The sequence below is a fragment of the Triticum urartu genome, unplaced genomic scaffold (assembly GCF_056163025.1).
Source record: "Triticum urartu cultivar PI428250 unplaced genomic scaffold, HENAU_Tu73 scaffold2, whole genome shotgun sequence".
NCBI lineage: Eukaryota > Viridiplantae > Streptophyta > Magnoliopsida > Poales > Poaceae > Triticum > Triticum urartu.
This window is the reverse complement of record NW_028260368.1, coordinates 4973766-4991185: the sequence shown is the minus strand read 5'-3', so window position 1 is coordinate 4991185 and position 17420 is coordinate 4973766. Positions and strand designations below refer to the sequence as shown.

Sequence of the window (17420 nt, the reverse complement as noted above, 5' to 3'; positions counted from 1 at the left end):
GACCGACGAAGTAATGTCACTCGACTATTATCAACCTGACTGCAATCTTTTTCTGTCGGTAAGGATTGCACCAGAGCACCTTCTACTTCTAATAGGCCATGAACTATAGATAGAGAAGAATCATTCTGAGCGAGTACATAAGAAGCGATCCACTTTTTTTCATCGGTTCCAGGGGAAGACCAAAGATCTTGCGCGGCAGGTCCGCCAGAAAAACTCAAAAGAGAAAGAAGTCTCGTTAATCTCTTCATGCTCGTTCCAAGTTCGAAGTACCTTTTGGCCAAAGAAAAACCCGCTTCCTGACACGATTGCCTCTTTATCTTTATATAGATAGATTCTATGGGGTTATTACTTAGTAAGTCTATTTTGTACAAGAGCCCCTCCTATCTGATAGAAAAGGGTCCCATGATCCCGAGCCGATCTTACCTTGGCTCGCAAACCCCAAGTTTGTCTATGAAGAGCTAATCTAATTGTATTTTTTTCTAGAATGGATTTCTTATGTGGAATACTAATGGATAGGGCTTCGTTGCTAAGTGCTACAAGATCTAGTGCACTGGAACTCGTGGTTATGGACCCGAATCCTTTAGTATGGAACATTGTCTTTTCCAAGTAAAAACCCCTAGTATATGAAAGAATGAAAAGGTGCTTTCGTTCTTGTGGAATAAGAAGCCCTCGTACCTTAATGAAAGGAAAATCGTAATTTTTCGTTAGGTATTTGACCAAATAGGATCGTCCAGTTCCTACAGAACCTATCACTAAAATACCCGATAGGGCTAAGCGGAACGAAAAGGGTTTTCCATGAGATGGTAAATGAAAACGATTAGTCCCACACGAGGTTTGGGAATAAGTGATTGTCTGATAATGAGCAAGGAATATACGTCTTTCTGCTAAAGAGGATCTATTAAACTCATAATTCATTAGATCCTTGTTATCAATGCCAACTAGGTATCATAAGTAAATGGATCCCGGTTGTTCAATCCTTTGATAACCAAGGTCATTCTTTGCTAAAGAGAAATGATCACTATGAGTCAGACTCAATAGAATTGGATCCATTCCAAATAGCGAGAATTAGGATTCTTGATCCCTCTCAATCTCTCTTTCAATTCGAGGATCCAGAGAGGTGTTTTCATAGTCATCTCCGAATATTTGCCATCTCGGAATATTTTCGATTTCATTTTTCTATGATATGTCTTTCTATATGAAAATTGGTTATTTACGATGTACGATGATCCCTGTTAAGCATCCATGGCTGAATGGTTAAAGCGCCCAACTCATAATTGGTAAATTTGCGGGTTCAATTCCTGCTGGATGCACACGAACGGGAACATTCCATAAGTCTATTGGAACTGGCTCTCTATCCATGGAATCTCATCCATCATCCATACATAACGAATTGGTATGGTATATTCATACCATAACATAAGAACAATAAGAACTCGAATTCTTATCGATACTGGAACTCAGAGCATAGGAGGGAAAGTCGATTTATGGATGGAATCAAATACGCAGTATTTACAGAAAAAAGTCTTCGTTTATTGGGAAAGAATCAATATACTTTTAATGTCGAATCGGGATTCACTAAGACAGAAATAAAGCATTGGGTCGAACTCTTCTTTGGTGTTAAGGTGGTAGCTGTGAATAGCCATCGACTACCTGGAAAAGGTAGAAGAATAGGACCTATTCTGGGCCATACAATGCATTACAGACGTATGATCATTACCCTTCAACCGGGTTATTCTATTCCACTTCTAGATAGAGAAAAAAACTAAAGGAGAATACTTAATAATACGGCGAAACATTTATACAAAACACCTATCCCGAGCACACGCAAGGGAACCGTAGACAGGCAAGTGAAATCCAATCCACGAAATAATTTGATCCATGGACGGCACCGTTGTGGTAAAGGTCGTAATTCCAGAGGAATCATTACCGCAAGGCATAGAGGGGGAGGTCATAAGCGCCTATACCGTAAAATAGATTTTCGACGGAATCAAAAAGACATATCTGGTAGAATCGTAACCATAGAATACGACCCTAATCGAAATGCATACATTTGTCTCATACACTATGGGGATGGTGAGAAGAGATATATTTTACATCCCAGAGGGGCTATAATTGGAGATACTATTGTTTCTGGTACAAAAGTTCCTATATCAATGGGAAATGCCCTACCTTTGAGTGCGGTTTGAACTATTGATTTACGTAATTGGAAGTAACCAATTAGGTTTACGACGAAACCTAGAAATCGATCACTGATCCAATTTGACTACCTCTACGGGATAGACCTCAACAGAAAACTGTTGAGTAACGGCAGCAAGTGATTGAGTTCAGTAGTTCCTCATAGAAAATTATTGGCTCTAGAGATATGGTAATATGGAGAAGACAAAATTGTTTGAAGCACGCACAGAACCGGAAGCGCCCCTTGTTTCAAAGAGAGGAGGACGGGTTATTCACATTTAATTTGATGGTCAGAGGCAAATTGAAAGCTAAGCAGTGGTAATTAAGACCCCCGGGGGAAAATAGGGATGTCTCCTACGTTACCCATAATATGTGGAAGTATCGACGTAATTTCATAGAGTCATTCGATCTGAATGCTACATGAAGAACATAAGCCAGATGACGGAACGCAGAGACCTAGGATGTAGAAGATCATAACATGAGCGATTCGGCAGATTTGGATTCCTTTCCTATATATCCACTCATGTGGTACTTCATCATATGATTCATATAAGATCCATCTGTCTAGAGATCGTCATATACATCTAGAAAGCCGTATGCTTTGGAAGAAGCTTGTACAGTTTGGGAAGGGGTTTTTTGAGAGAAAAGAAGAATCTACTTCAACCGATATGCCCTTAGGCACGGCCATGCATAACATAGAAATCACACGTGGAAGGGGTGGGCAATTAGCTAGAGCAGCAGGTGCTGTAGCGAAACTCATTGCAAAAGAGGGTAAATCGGCCACTTTAAGATTACCATCTGGGGAGGTCCGTTTAGTATCCCAAAACTGCTTAGCAACAGTCGGACAAGTGGGTAATGTTGGGGTGAACCAAAAAAGTTTGGGTAGAGCCGGATCTAAGTGTTGGCTAGGTAAACGCCCCGTAGTAAGAGGGGTAGTTATGAACCCTGTGGACCACCCCCATGGGGGCGGTGAAGGGAAAGCTCCCATTGGTAGAAAAAAACCCACAACCCCTTGGGGTTATCCTGCGCTTGGAAGAAGAACTAGGAAAAGGAAAAAATATAGCGATAGTTTTATTCTTCGTCGCCGTAAGTAAATACGTAACTAGGAATATGGAAAATTGCATTTTTGGAATTTGCAATAATGCGATGGGCGAACGACGGGAATTGAACCCGCGCATGGTGGATTCACAATCCACTGCCTTGATCCACTTGGCTACATCCGCCCCTTATCCAGCTAAAGGATTTTTTTCTTTTTTCCATTGATCATTATTCTATTTATTCTGACCTCCGTACTTCGATCGAGATATTGGACATAGAATGCCACTCTTTAAAAAGGAAAAAAGGAGTAATCAGCTGTGACACGAAAAAAAACGAATCCTTTTGTAGCTCATCATTTATTGGCAAAGATAGAAAAGGTCAATATGAAGGAGGAGAAAGAAACAATAGTAACGTGGTCCCGGGCATCTAGCATTCTACCCACAATGGTTGGCCATACAATCGCGATTCATAATGGAAAGGAACATATACCTATTTACATAACAAATCCTATGGTAGGTCGCAAATTGGGGGAATTCGTGCCTACTCGGCATTTCACGAGTTATGAAAATGCAAGAAAGGATACTAAATCTCGTCGTTAACTGAATTCTGAATAGAAAGATTAAGAAGAAAAAAAGATTCAAAATAAAGACAGAAATACCCAATATCTTGCTAGAACAAGATATTGGGTATTTCTGTCTTCAAAAATTCTTATATGTTAGCAGAAAAACCTTATCCATTAATAGATGGAACTTCAACAGCAGCTAAGTCTAGAGGGAAGTTGTGAGCATTACGTTCGTGCATTACTTCCATACCAAGGTTAGCACGGTTGATGATATCAGCCCAAGTATTAATAACGCGACCTTGACTATCAACTACAGATTGGTTGAAATTGAAACCATTTAGGTTGAAAGCCATAGTACTAATACCTAAAGCAGTGAACCAGATTCCTACTACAGGCCAAGCAGCCAAGAAGAAGTGTAAAGAACGAGAGTTGTTGAAACTAGCATATTGGAAGATTAATCGGCCAAAATAACCATGAGCAGCCACAATATTATAAGTTTCTTCCTCTTGACCAAATTTGTAACCCTCATTAGCGGATTCATTTTCAGTAGTTTCCCTGATCAAACTAGAGGTTACCAAGGAACCATGCATAGCACTGAATAGGGAACCGCCGAATACACCAGCTACACCTAACATGTGGAATGGATGCATAAGGATGTTGTGCTCTGCCTGGAATACAATCATAAAGTTGAAAGTACCAGAGATTCCTAAAGGCATACCATCAGAAAAGCTTCCTTGACCAATAGGGTAAATCAAGAAAACAGCAGTAGCAGCTGCAACAGGAGCTGAATATGCAACAGCAATCCAAGGACGCATACCCAGACGGAAACTAAGTTCCCACTCACGACCCATATAACAAGCTACACCAAGTAAGAAGTGTAGAACAATTAGCTCATAAGGACCACCATTGTATAACCACTCATCAACAGATGCAGCTTCCCAAATTGGGTAAAAGTGCAATCCGATCGCCGCAGAAGTAGGGATAATAGCACCAGAGATAATATTGTTTCCATAAAGTAAAGAACCAGAAACAGGCTCACGAATACCATCAATATCTACTGGAGGGGCAGCGATGAAGGCGATAATAAATACAGAAGTTGCGGTCAATAAGGTAGGGATCATCAAAACACCGAACCATCCGATGTAAAGACGATTTTCAGTGCTAGTTATCCAGTTGCAGAAGCGACCCCACAGGCTTGTACTTTCGCGTCTCTCTAAAATTGCAGTCATGGTAAGATCTTGGTTTATTCAAATTGCAAGGACTCCCAAGCACACGTATTAACTAGAATATAGATAATAGAAGGCTTGTTATTTAACAGTATAACATAGACTATATACCAATGTCAACCAAGTCAGCCCAAAGATTAGCTATCCATATAACTAAATTAACCAAACCAATAATTTTGTATTTGTAAATGAAGTGAGTCAAAGTGAAAAACTTTGATGGGTCTTTTCTATATGGGTTGCCCGGGACTCGAACCCGGAACTAGTCGGATGGAGTAGATAATTCTTCCTTGTTACAATAGAGAAAAATCCCTCCCCAAATCGTGCTTGCATTTTTCATTGCACACGACTTTCCCTATGTAGAAATAGCCAATTTCTATTCCAAAGAGGAAGTTCTACTAATTTTTTTAATTAGTAAGTTGATTCACCTACTCTTTATTATAATAAAAAGAACATTTCAGAATGAAAAATAGAAAAGTTTTTTCTTGATCATTTATCAACCCTTTCCTGTTTCTTAATTTCGTCTAATGATTAATTAAGAGGGTTGACCAGGTCATTGATACGTATAATATCCAAATACCAAATACGCTCAGTGTGTGATCCACAGAAAGAAAAAAGAGTTGTTTTGGTGAACATCAAAGAAAAAACTTGCTCTTCTTCCATAAAAAATTCTTCTAAAAATGCCGAACCCAATCGTTGCATAAAAGTTCGTACCGTGCTTTTATGTTTACGAGCTAAAGTTCTAGCACATGAAAGTCGAAGTATATACTTTAGTCGATACAAAGTCCGTTTTTTCGAAGATCCACTATGATAATGAAAAAGATTTCTACATATCCGACCAAATCGATCAAGAATATCCCAATCTGATAAATCTGTCCAAATGGGTTTACTAATAGGATGCCCCGATCCAGTACAAAATTGAGCTTTTGATAAGTATCCTATGAGGAGAGTAGCGGGGACTATGGTATCGAATTTTTTCATTCGAGTATCTATTAGAAATGAATTCTCCAGCATTTGATTCCTTACTAACAAAGAACTTTTTTGTACACTTGAAAGGTACCCCATAAAATCGAAGCAAGAGTTTGCTAATTGGTTTATATGGATTCTTCGCGGCTGAGTCCAAAAACAGAAATAATATTGCCAGAAATTGATAAGGTAGCATTTCCATTTCTTCTTCAAAAAAAAAGTGCCTTTTGATGCAAGAATTGCCTTTCCTTGATATCGAACATAATGCATAAGAGGATCCATAAAGAACCATAGGGTTTTCCGAGAAAAACCAGGGTACATTATCCCAAAATGTTCCATCTTCCTAGAAAAGTGGATTCGTTCCAGAAAAGTTCCAGAAGATGCTAATGGTAAGCAAGAAGATTGTTTACGAAGAAACAACAAAAAAAATTCATATTCTGATACATAAGAGTTATATAGGAATTGAAATAGTCTTTTATTTTCTTTTTGAAAAAAAAAAATGGATTTCATTGAAGTAATAAAACTATTCCAATTCGAATAATAGTTGAGAAAGAATCGCAATAAATGCAAAGATGGAACATCTTGGATACGGTATTGAAGGAGTTGAACCAGGATTTCCAAATGGATAGGATAGGGTATTTCTATATGTGATAGATAATCCAAATGCAAAAATTTGTCTTCTAAAAAGGGAAATATTGAATGAATAGAGCGTAAATTCTGAAACTTTGGTATTTCTTTTTCTTTCAGACAAAAAAATTCCCGTAGCGAGAATGGGATTTCCACAACGATCGCAAACCCTTCAGATAGAATCTGAGAATAAAACTCAGAATAAAAATAATTTTTGTAATCCAATAATCGATCTTGGTTAGGATGATTAACCGAGTTATCCAAAAAATTCTGCTGATACATTCGAATAATTAAACGTTTCACAAGTAGTGAACTAAATTTCTTGTTATTACAACTAACAACTATTTCCACAGGTTCAGAACCATTTAATCCATAATGGTGGGCAAATGCATAAATATATTCCTGAAAGAGAAGTGGGTAGACAAAGTATTGTTGACGAGATTTATGTTTTTCTGAATACCCTTCGAATTTTTCCATTTGTATTTCTACTTGAATCAGAGAGAAGAAGCATTTCTCGGTTTATCGAATGATGATACATAGTGCAATATGGTCAGAACAGGGTGTTGCATTTTTAATACAAACCCTGGAAAGAAAGGGAGTCTAATCCACAGATCTTTTTCTGCTCCTTTTCTACCCAATTAGTTTATGTTTGTTCTAATTAAAAAAAAAGAACAGAACAAGTTTTTTATTTTTGCAGGCCAATCGCTCTTTTGACTTTGGAATACAGCCTCTTTATCAATATACTGCTTCTTTTACACATTCAATCCATAACATCCCTTATTCAATCCATAATCAAGAATAATTAGGATTTCTAAAAAAAAAAAGAAAAAATAAAGGGTCCACTCATAGGAAAACCCAACCTTTCCCCGCATCCGGCACTAATCTATTTTTAACGTCTAATTAGAGCGGGGAATCATTCCAATTAGGAAGTTCAGCTCGTTGCTTTTTATTTTACCAGAATTGGAGCCAGGCTCTATCCATTTATTCATTAGACCCAGAAAATCGTAATTTTGGATTCCATTCAAAAAAGATTGATTTTATTACGACATGCTATTTTTTCCATTCATTACCTTTGAGGATCAGTCGTGGTCTTCTAGACTCTACCAAGAGTCTGGACGAATTTGTTGTTTCATCCAAATGTGTAAAAGATCATAGTCGCACTTAAAAGCCGAGTACTCTACCATTGAGTTAGCAACCCAGATAAAAAAAGGATCTTAGATACGATCGAAATCCAAAAATCAATGGAATTACACCGCGCGCTTCTGTCAAAACATTGAACTAGCAAGACATCAAAAGATTTTTTTTATCGACCATGAAAAACACTCAAATGCCAAAACGAACAGGTCCGGTGAAATTCCACTAAAGTAAAGTTAAAAAAAGAGCGACCCTAATCACGATGGCCAAATTCTCCTTATTTTTAGCGATTTTTATTAACAAAAAATATATATTATAAAAAATATATATTATATTGTATGAGAATACATGCAAGAGGAACACCCTTATCATTTGAGCGAAGTGTAGGCGGAAAAATTGAATATGGAGTGAGGATAAAGAGACCCATCTATCTACAAATTCTATTTGTTCAATAGACCTTTGTCAATGGAAATACAATGGTAAGAAAACAAATTAGATAGAAAAAGTAAATAAAATAGGGGCTTATGTTGGATTGGCACGATATAATATAAATCCAAATAGGATTAAAAAAGAGGTAAATTGTGTCTAAATAATTAGACAACTAGGAATACTAATAATCTTCTCCTATCCTATTTTTTGATTCATTTAGTTCTTCAATTAACTCAAAGTTCTTTCTTTTTCTTTAAAGAATTCTGCCTTCCTTAAAATATCATAAACAGTTCTTGTTGGTTGAGCACCCTTTTCAAGGAAATAGAGAATAGCTGGAACATTTAAACAAGTTTGATTCTTTATCGGATCATAAAAACCTACTTTTTGAAGATCTCTTCCTTCTCTTCGAGATCGAACATCAATTGCAACGATTCGATAGACAGCTTATTGGGATAGATGTAGATAAACAACGCCCCCCCCTAGAAACGTATATGAGGTTTTCTCCTCATACGGCTCGAGAAAATGATTCGAATTTCTGTCGATAATAATAGAAATTAGACTATGACGTGCATTAATTTCCTTACAGAAAAAACAAATTTCATTTATACTCATGACTCAAGTGGGCTAATTTTGCCTGACAAACTTCGAAGGCAAAATCCTTCCAAAATTTTTGAGTCGTCTTTAAACTCTTTTCTTTGTCTCATTTCGAACGAATTGACTTTTATTCCTTATTCTAATCCAACTCTGTTGTTGAGACAATTGAAAATTGTGTTTACTTGTTCTGGAATCCTTTATCTTTGATTTGTGAAATCCTTGGGTTTAGACATTACTTCGGGAATTCCTATTTTTTTCTTTCAAAAGAGTAGCAACATACCCTTTTTTCTTATTTCCTTCGATAAAGCATTTATCTCTTCTATAGAAATCTAATAAGAGGGATTGATTCTGATATACTTTTATTGGACTTTCTTCTTATTTTAACCTTTCGATTTATTTCTATATTAAGGATAGACTGACAAAGTTGGCCTAATTTATTAGTTTTCACTAACCCTAGATTCTTTCCCTTGATAAAAAAAATTCTGTCCTCTCGAGCTCCATCGTGTACTATGTTACTTAAACCCAGCGCAAATTTGGTTCGGAACGAATAGAACAGGCTATGTCGAGCCAAGAGCATTTTCATTACTATGGAAAATGATGGATAGCAAAATCCACAATCGATCATGTCCTTCAAGTCGCACGTTGCTTTCTACCACATCGTTTTAAACGAAGTTTTACCATAACAAACATTCCTCTTTTCATTGCAAAGTGGTATAGAGAATTGATCCAATATGGATGGAATCATGAATAGTCATTGGTTTAGTTTTTTTATACTAATTAAAACTTGCTATCTATGGAGCAATATGGATAAAAGAAAGTAAGTATTTATCCGGGAAGCCTCCGCCAAGATCCAATTTATTTAAACCCATATTAAAATTCTATCATATGAATGAAACATAGTTTGAAAAAGACGACTAAACAAGTTTGCTTAAAACTTATTTATTCTTAAATTTCCACCCTCAACGGATGGCTCGAGATGATCAATCTTGAAGTGAGAAAAGAAGGATTGACTCTTCCTCAATAAATAAACTATCAACCTCCAAAAAAGTTTAATTAATTTAATTACTAGAATTAGAATTCTAGTAGTAATATATTTTTTCAGTACCAAAAACAATTAACTATAATAACTAAATAAACTATTCCAATGAAAAGATTGAAAGTTTTTGGTAGTTATAGAATTCTCGTACTTCTTCAACTCGAATACCAAAAGGAAGAAAAAAATATGACTAAGTGATTTTATAGTAGAGGCATATCCTGAATGTGCTTGATAGATCCCATTTTTTCATGAAAATAAAGATAGTCAATTTGACTGGACTTAAGACTTTATTATGTTTTCTGAGAAAGAATAAGATATCATTATTCTCTTTAATAAACTTTTGTCTCGTACGGAATACTATATGATTTCACCGTTTGTTTCATCAGAAACAATCTGGGACGGAAGGATTCGAACCTCCGAGTAACGGGACCAAAACCCGCTGCCTTACCACTTGGCCACGCCCCATTTCGGGTTTTATGCGACACTAATAAACACTAGTATGTTTATTTGTTATTCGTCAATACCATTTCAATTACATAAAAAAGGAGGGATATTCTCTTGCTAGTATTCTACACATGCGGATAATATAGAATCAAAAAAATGCATTGATCATTACATGGAATTCTATTAAGATATTATATGAATGTCGAATTTATTCCACTCTCATTTGAGAGTGCGAATACAAGGAGGTATTTTGTGTTTGGGAAAGTCCGAAGAAAAAAGATTTTGAATCTGCCTTTTCCTTCTTTCCCTTAAAAAAATAACTCAAGAAAAATCCAATTATTTACTCTACAAGAATGAAATGCTTGTTATGCCTAATATACTTAGTTTAACCTGTATCTGTTTTAATTCTGTTCTTTATCCTACTAGTTTTTTCTTTGCCAAATTACCCGAAGCTTATGCTATTTTCAATCCAATCGTGGATATTATGCCTGTTATACCTCTATTCTTTTTTCTATTAGCCTTTGTTTGGCAAGCTGCTGTAAGTTTTCGATGAAATCTTTAGTACTCTGTATGCCAAATTGAATGATGTGTTCATTCCAAAAAAATTTTAAAATGGGTAAAAGCCGAGAAGTTTTATATTTTTATATTATGAACCTTCGATTCTAAAATTTAAATTCTTCTACATTGAATGGGTAGCTACAGCAATAAATTTGGATCAGCCTTTCTACTCCCCTGCACCTAGGTTGAGCAGGTACCTAAAGGTACCTACACAATACCTAACCACCTAACCCTATTTTTGCTATTGATAAGAGTGCTTATTATAAAAGAATTCTTGCAATTTTTTTCAAGAATTCTTTTTTGCATTTTTAGGTATAAAAAAAAACCATCCTAGTGGATCCGTGTGGTAAGGAAAAACTGGTAATCTATTCCTTAAAAAAAAATCTTGGAGATTATGTAATGCTTACTCTCAAACTTTTTGTTTATACAGTAGTGATATTCTTTGTTTCACTCTTTATCTTTGGATTCTTATCTAATGACCCAGGACGGAATCCTGGACGCGAGGAGTAAAAATTCAGTTTTTTTTTTTCTTATTGGATTTGTTTCGTACATTTATCTATGAGAAAATCCGGGGGTCAGAATTCTTTCCAATTCGAAAGTCCCAAATGATCCAAGGGAGCGGAAAGAGAGGGATTCGAACCCTCGGTACAAAAAAATTGTACAACGGATTAGCAATCCGCCGCTTTAGTCCACTCAGCCATCTCTCCACGTTCCAAAGCGAAAGGTTTCCGTGATATGATATAGGCAAGAAATAAGAAATAACGGTTGCAAAAAACCCCTTTTTTTTCTTTCAAAAGTCTATAAAAATTATATTGCCAATTCCATTTTAATTATATTCTTTTTTCTTAATGTTAATAAAAAAAGAAGAAAATTCTTGTTTTTTCTTTCTAAAAATCGATATTGGCCGAGAGACAATCAAATAGATTTTCTCTTTAGCGGGCATTTCCATATAGGACTTGTTATAATTATAATAAAACAAGCAGGTTATATAAAAAAAACGCTTTTTTTGTCGATTATTTATCAAGAAAGCAAAAAGGGTTCTTATCAAATCCACCATAAAATTGGAAAGAAGCATAAAGTAAGTAGACCTGACTCCTTTAATGATGCCTCTATCCGCTATTCTGATATATAAATTCGATGTAGATGAAATTGTATAAGCGAATTTTTTTTATTTCCTTAGACTTAGACCGCGCAAGACAAGAATTTTTCGCTATTTACGATTTCATATTCTTGTTACTAGATGTTCTATAGGAATAAGAAGAAATCGCAACTCCTTTGCGCTACACATAAAATTGGATTTCGAAGGTCCATTTTTTTTTTTCAGAATCCTCTATTATTTTAGTTCTTCCACCCATGCAATAGAGAGGGAATGGGAAAAGAAGGGTTACTTTTATTTGCATTTTTCCCTTAAAAGATAGACTTTGAAATAGGAGTCTTGGAATAATGCTGAATTCAAAGGTTTATTTCTTTCTATAGTATAAGAAAAACAATTTATTTCTATTTCTATAGTATAAGAAAAACAAATAAATAGTATAAGAAAAACAAATCGAATCAAATTCATGGATTTACCACGACCTCGGTTGTGACTGTGACTCCATAGATAAAAATGGGAAATTTCTCTCTTCGAGACCATTGAAAAAGGGCATTGAACGAGAAAGAAATCGTCCACAGATAATAAAACTATCATATGCCTTGGAAAGTGATATGAGGTGCTCGGAAATGGTTGAAGTAATTGAATAGGAGGATCACTATGACTATAGCCCTTGGTAGAATTCCTAAAGAAGAAAATGATCTATTTGATACTATGGATGACTGGTTACGAAGGGACCGTTTCGTTTTTGTAGGATGGTCTGGCCTATTGCTCTTTCCTTGTGCTTATTTCGCTTTAGGGGGTTGGTTTACAGGGACAACTTTTGTAACTTCTTGGTATACCCATGGATTGGCTAGTTCCTATTTGGAAGGTTGTAATTTCTTAACCGCAGCAGTTTCTACCCCTGCCAATAGTTTAGCACACTCTTTGTTGCTACTATGGGGGCCCGAAGCACAAGGAGATTTTACTCGTTGGTGTCAATTAGGCGGTCTATGGACTTTTGTAGCTCTCCACGGGGCTTTTGCACTAATAGGTTTCATGTTACGCCAATTTGAACTTGCTCGGTCTGTTCAATTGCGGCCTTATAATGCAATCTCATTCTCTGGTCCAATTGCTGTTTTTGTTTCTGTATTCCTTATTTATCCACTGGGGCAATCTGGTTGGTTCTTTGCGCCGAGTTTTGGCGTAGCAGCGATATTTCGATTCATCCTTTTCTTCCAAGGATTTCATAATTGGACGTTGAACCCATTTCATATGATGGGAGTTGCCGGAGTATTAGGTGCGGCTCTGCTATGCGCTATTCATGGAGCGACCGTAGAAAACACTCTATTTGAGGACGGTGATGGTGCAAATACCTTCCGTGCTTTTAACCCAACTCAAGCTGAAGAAACTTATTCAATGGTCACTGCTAACCGCTTTTGGTCCCAAATCTTTGGTGTTGCTTTTTCCAATAAACGTTGGTTACATTTCTTTATGCTATTTGTACCCGTCACCGGTTTATGGATGAGTGCTATTGGCGTAGTTGGCTTGGCTCTGAACTTACGTGCCTATGACTTTGTTTCCCAGGAAATCCGTGCAGCGGAAGATCCTGAATTTGAGACTTTCTACACCAAAAATATTCTTTTAAACGAGGGTATTCGTGCGTGGATGGCAGCTCAGGATCAGCCTCATGAAAATCTTATATTCCCTGAGGAGGTTCTACCACGTGGAAACGCTCTTTAATGGAACTTTCGTTTTAGCTGGTCGTGACCAAGAAACCACCGGCTTTGCTTGGTGGGCTGGGAATGCCAGACTTATCAATTTGTCCGGTAAACTGCTTGGAGCTCATGTAGCTCATGCCGGATTAATCGTATTCTGGGCCGGAGCAATGAACCTATTTGAAGTGGCCCATTTCGTACCAGAAAAGCCCATGTATGAACAAGGGTTGATTTTACTTCCACACTTAGCTACTCTAGGTTGGGGAGTAGGGCCAGGGGGGGAAGTTCTAGATACTTTTCCGTACTTTGTATCTGGCGTACTTCACCTAATTTCCTCCGCAGTCTTAGGCTTCGGTGGCATTTATCACGCGCTTCTGGGACCCGAGACTCTTGAGGAATCTTTTCCATTCTTTGGTTATGTCTGGAAAGATAGAAATAAAATGACTACAATTTTGGGTATTCACTTAATTTTGTTAGGTCTAGGTGCTTTTCTTCTAGTACTCAAGGCTCTTTATTTTGGCGGTGTATATGATACCTGGGCCCCTGGGGGGGGAGATGTAAGAAAAATTACCAATTTGACCCTTAGTCCCAGTGTTATATTTGGTTATTTACTAAAATCTCCTTTTGGTGGAGAAGGGTGGATTGTTAGTGTAGATGATTTAGAAGATATAATTGGTGGGCATGTATGGTTGGGTTTTATTTGTGTATTTGGCGGAATTTGGCATATTTTAACCAAACCCTTCGCATGGGCTCGCCGTGCATTTGTATGGTCTGGAGAAGCTTACTTGTCTTATAGTTTAGCTGCTTTATCTGTCTTTGGTTTTATCGCTTGTTGTTTTGTATGGTTCAATAATACAGCTTATCCGAGTGAGTTTTATGGACCCACCGGGCCAGAAGCTTCTCAAGCTCAAGCATTTACTTTTCTAGTTAGAGACCAGCGTCTTGGAGCTAATGTGGGATCCGCTCAAGGACCCACAGGTTTAGGTAAATATCTAATGCGTTCCCCAACTGGGGAGGTTATCTTTGGAGGGGAAACTATGCGTTTTTGGGACCTTCGTGCTCCATGGTTAGAACCTCTAAGGGGCCCCAACGGTTTGGACTTGAGTAGGTTGAAAAAAGACATACAACCTTGGCAAGAACGACGCTCAGCAGAATATATGACCCACGCTCCTTTAGGCTCTTTAAATTCCGTGGGTGGCGTAGCTACCGAGATCAATGCAGTTAATTATGTCTCTCCTAGAAGTTGGTTATCAACTTCTCATTTTGTTCTAGGATTCTTCTTTTTTGTGGGCCATTTATGGCATGCAGGAAGAGCCCGAGCTGCTGCAGCAGGTTTTGAAAAGGGAATCGATCGTGATTTGGAACCTGTTCTTTACATGAACCCTCTTAACTAAGATTTTCTTATTTATACCTGTTCTACTTTTTTTCTGTTCTGGCTCGGTTATTCCATCTAGCCGAGCCATTCATTCCTTTTTATGAAAGAAAGATAAGGGACAGAAAAAAAAAATAAATAAAAATGAAAGAAACAAACGTATTCAATAAGCAAAAGGAGAGAGAGGGATTCGAACCCTCGATAGTTCCTAGAACTATACCGGTTTTCAAGACCGGAGCTATCAACCACTCAGCCATCTCTCCACAGCCTAATCCTTATTTTACTCCTACAAATAGAACATAGCCATATAAAAAATAAAAAGATTTATTAGCCTCTAGAAAGATATCAGATACAAGTTCCTTTTCGATATATCTCTGTATACTGTATACACGGATACAGGATCCGCTATACCCGCTTGTGAAATAAAGAGTAAATAATCTCTTCTCACCCCCATATCCAAATAAAAAAGCGGTTTAAGTAATAAATTTGAATTAAAGAGAAGAATCAATGGATTCATGATTAAACCCCTCCTACTTCTTGTATTTTTTTACAATTTTGGTTTAAGTGAGGGATCAAATATGTAGTCAACTTTATTTGATGGTAGCTTGGAGGATTAGAAATATGACTATTGCTTTCCAATTAGCTGTTTTTGCATTAATTGCGACTTCCTCAGTCTTAGTAATTAGTGTACCCCTTGTATTTGCTTCTCCTGATGGTTGGTCAAATAATAAAAATGTTGTATTTTCCGGTACATCATTATGGATTGGACTAGTCTTTCTCGTAGCTATTCTGAATTCTCTCATTTCTTAAATGAAATTTGGTTAATATTTATTAACCCCATAAAAAAGAAATAATAAAGGCCATTTCTTCTAAAAAATTAGAATAGTGAGACGTATTAAAACGCAATTTGCGTTCCGAATTGCTAGCTCTTCTCTTTCAGTATTATGAAATTCCATTCCCATTAGAATATTCATTGACAGATAATAAAAAAAGGAAAACTCTAATATAATAGAAAATGAAATGAAACGGTCGACCCAGACATAGAAGGTCGACCCAGGCGGATATACGCTATAAAATATATACCGTAGCGAGCGTAGTTCAATGGTAAAATATCTCCTTGCCAAGGAGAAGATACGGGTTCGATTCCCGCCGCTCGCCCGCTTAATTTATCAAAGTACTATGATAAAAAGTTTAGTCTAGTTAACTGTTTAACTACTTATATTAAATTAAGTATTAATTAGGTGTTAGTCTAGTGCCGTATCCCTTACTATCTTACCCTTCCTTTGCATCCCACTCAAAAAAAGAGGGCGCTCCAGAGGCAGAAATAGAACTCGCCAACAGAGCTCCAAAAATTGGGTATTAACTGAGACAAACAACGGGCAAACTTTTTTTAAAGGGAAGGGAGAGGTAGACTGTCCCTTTCGTTTCATTTTTATTTTCTGCAGGGTAGGGAGAGGCCTTGCGCCTTCTTTTTTTGAAGGCAAGTGACTTCGCAAACTGCTCAATTTTGCCCTCTAGGGCCGGGAACTAATGAATAAAAAAGGGTTGGATACGCCCCTCTACCATACATATCTAGAGAAATAGAATAGTCCTTTTATACAGACTGCTAAGTGCGGAGACGGGAATCGAACCCGTGACCTCAAGGTTATGAGCCTCGTGAGCTACCAAACTGCTCTACTCCGCTCTGGAGTACCAGAAACTGGTGGACAAAAAAGGCTTGAATACAAGCCTCTAACATGTCTAGACAAATAGAATACTCCTTTTATACAGAATGGAGCGGGTAGCGGGAATCGAACCCGCATCGTTAGCTTGGAAGGCTAGGGGTTATAGTCGACGTTGGTTGATTATTTTTAACGTCTCTAATTCAAAACCGAACATGAAATTTTGATTTCATTCGGCTCCTTTATGGATATTCTCACCACTTAACATCTATGTCAGCTTTTCTATTTGAATGGAACCAAAGCTCTCCGCTTTCTAGATGATCCTTATAGAGTAGGAGATAGAAATTCTATCTAAATTCATCTAATCTACTTACTTCGTTCCCTAATTTCATTCAAGAGATCCTGAGGAAAAGAATTGGGTTTCCACCGAGCTGAAACAATATGCGGATGGTTCTAGTAAACCAAAACTATCGTTTTTTAGCTATTTGGCTTCCTTATTCCTTATTTTAAGAAGATTTAGTTACGATTGGAAATCAACTTTTTTGTATCTTCATCCATAGATCCTTTACTCATATTTTCAAAATTGGAATACTTAATCCAATGCAAAATTATGCTTCGCGACTCTGTACTCATAATCCTATTTTTATTTTGGATGCAATTTAAATTAGTCTTTGGATACAAATCGCCAGAATGTATATTCTTCCTCAATATGCTATTGAGAGGAAAAGGATTTAATCCTTTATAAGAACTAAAGTTTTCATCGGAATATAAAAATAAAAAACTTAAGGATGCCTTAAGTATATCATTTCAAATT

General features: G+C 36.9%; 3 non-coding genes across 3 annotated transcripts; 1 reads left to right on the top strand and 2 right to left on the bottom strand.

Moving 5' to 3' along the window:
- Positions 1–11405: 11405 nt before the first annotated feature.
- On the bottom strand, positions 11406–11493 carry TRNAS-GCU (transfer RNA serine (anticodon GCU)). The gene has a single exon. It is a non-coding gene; the product is annotated as a tRNA-Ser (tRNA).
- Positions 11494–15120: 3627 nt separating this feature from the next.
- TRNAS-UGA (transfer RNA serine (anticodon UGA)) lies at positions 15121–15208 on the bottom strand. Its single transcript has one exon. It is a non-coding gene; the product is annotated as a tRNA-Ser (tRNA).
- An 824-nt stretch (positions 15209–16032) lies between these two features.
- TRNAG-GCC (transfer RNA glycine (anticodon GCC)) lies at positions 16033–16103 on the top strand. Its single transcript has one exon. It is a non-coding gene; the product is annotated as a tRNA-Gly (tRNA).
- Positions 16104–17420: the final 1317 nt, after the last annotated feature.